The sequence below is a fragment of the Chaetura pelagica genome, unplaced genomic scaffold, assembly GCF_000747805.2.
Source record: "Chaetura pelagica isolate M959 unplaced genomic scaffold, ChaPel_1.0 scaffold234, whole genome shotgun sequence".
Taxonomy (NCBI): domain Eukaryota; kingdom Metazoa; phylum Chordata; class Aves; order Apodiformes; family Apodidae; genus Chaetura; species Chaetura pelagica.
In genome coordinates, this window is record NW_009952967.1 from 1,073,055 (window position 1) to 1,075,303 (window position 2,249).

Genomic DNA, 2,249 nt, shown 5'->3' on the forward strand with positions numbered 1-2,249 from the left:
CCTGGGGAGGAGGGTGCTCTGCTCCTTAGGGATGTATCCTGGATTTTTAATTGTTCAGTGAGCAGCGTGGTTGTGCAGAGGAGCTGGAGGATGGGGGTGGGGGGGGCTTTACTCCTTCCCGGGCTCTTTATTTGCTTTCCCGTGTTTTCTTCCAGCCCTCAGGAGGGGGATTCACAACTCCCAGCTTTGCAGTGTTAGCCCGAGGGGGATCCAAGTCTCCTCTTTATTTGTTTTAGCTGGAAGCTGCTGACATCCCGCTGGATTCTCATGACTCCAGGACATGGGGCTTTAGCAAAAATGCTAAATATTAGAAGACTCTCTATAATTTTACAGCATTTTTGGAGGGGATGGGGAGTGCAGGCGCTTGCTTCGGCTCTGAAAAACACAGTTTGTTTGTTCAACGGGGCTGACGAGCCCAAACCCTCTCCCCTTTCCCTCCCCCAAACCCTCTCCCCTTTCCCTCCGTGTTTCTCCCATCACTTTCTCCCATCGGCATTGTGGGAAAATCCAGCTCTCCAGCTGAACCCTGCGGTTCTTTCCTTTTCTCTCCATCATTTTAAACCCACCCTCCTCCCAGTCCCCGAGGCTGCACGATCCCAGTTGGGATCCAGTTGGGAGCTGCGGGGCTGCTGGTTTTCCCGGGCTGCGGAGGAGGTGCTGAAGACCCCCATCTGCTGCCCACTGCTTGTACTGCAAACGCCTCCTCCCCGCACCCCCGGGGCTTTCTCTGCTCTCCCAAAGCCACAAAGCGGCCAAGGGGCAAGGCAGGCGAAGCCTCAGGCAGAAATGGCAAGAAGAGAGCAATAATATAAGGCAGAAAGATGAAAAACCAGTCCGAGTGGGTCTCCACCACCTTTGAAAACCATCTCAGGATGCTCAGGGTTTCTGCCTTTCCCCTGCTTCACATTTTCTGTTGTCACCTTCCTCACCCCTGTGTGTCTTTTCTCCTCTTCATCCTTTTCTTTCAAGGGATGGAAAAATAGAAAGACATGAGTTGTGCGCAAAATTCAGTCCCTGGGGGTTTGGGGGGGAGTAGGTGATGCCCCAGGATTGTGAAGCCCTGAGTGGGGAGGGAAGGGGACATGATCTGGGAGCTGATCCAGGGGCTGCTGCCTCAGGACTGGAAAGGGATGTACCCCATAAAAAGCAGCATCCCTGTCTGGCCACAGCCCAAGGGGAAACATGGGGGGGCAGTTGCACATGGACACCGACCCCCCTCACTGGCACTGTGGGTTTCCAACAGGTTTTCATCCTTGAGTTTTCCACCAAGCAGAGCTTGAGGAGACTGAGAAGCTGGAGTTTGGCTTGGGCCTGTATTTAAAGGTAAGATCTTCCCTTTAGCCTGCAATCATCTCTGGCTCTTCCGTGCATCCCACATGGCCCTTCACTCTGTAGTGGCTGAGTTTCTTCTGGCCTTCCCTTGGGAAATAAGGTGAACCCCCCCACACACAAAGTCACTCACCCCCCCTTTGCACCCTAAATGTCTCTCCTACACCAGCTTGTTGAAAAGGTTTGCACAGTGGCCTCCCCCAACCAGCTGCAGCTTGTGAACGGGCTCCAGGTGGAGCAGGAACCACCAGGCTCAGCTGCTGGCACCAACCAGTGCCCAAAATCCTGGGGTGGGAAGAGGAGACCAAAGCTCTGCAGTGGAGAAAGGATGTGGCTGGGACTGCAGGGGTTGCTCTTACCTGGGAGGTAAGAGCAGGGAGCTGCACTCCGTGGAAATCTGCTGCTGCATGTGTCTCCTGTGCAGGGAAGGACATTGTGGTTGGAAAGTGGTGGTGCGAGTTAGTGAAGCAGGAAGGTGTCCTGAGCTCCAGCCCCTTTCCAGGCATGTGTGCTGTGAAGCAGCACCCTGATTTTAAGTGTCCCCCCACCCTCTGGGGGCTTTGCAGGGACCCTGATGTGTCCTGCAGCACAGGGGGGGCTCCGGTGCCCTGTGTGAGCACTTAGACCTCACTTCTGGGATCCTTGGGGGGATTAAGGGCTCTCCTCTAACCCTTTTATCCCCATGGGTGGATGAGCCCAGGGTGCCTCAGTTTCCCACTTTGCTGCAAAGTGAAGCCTTCACCTCCTGTTCACCACCCCCAGCTGCTCTGAGTGCTTCTCATTAGCAGCTCAGCCCGGGGTGCTGGGGGAGGTGTTTGTGCTGCATCCCCGGAGCCTCAGACTCACTCGGGTCTCTCCCCAGGGCGCAGCTAAGGACACAGCGCAGGGTTGGGTCGCCTGGAGCAGATGGAGAAGAGTGT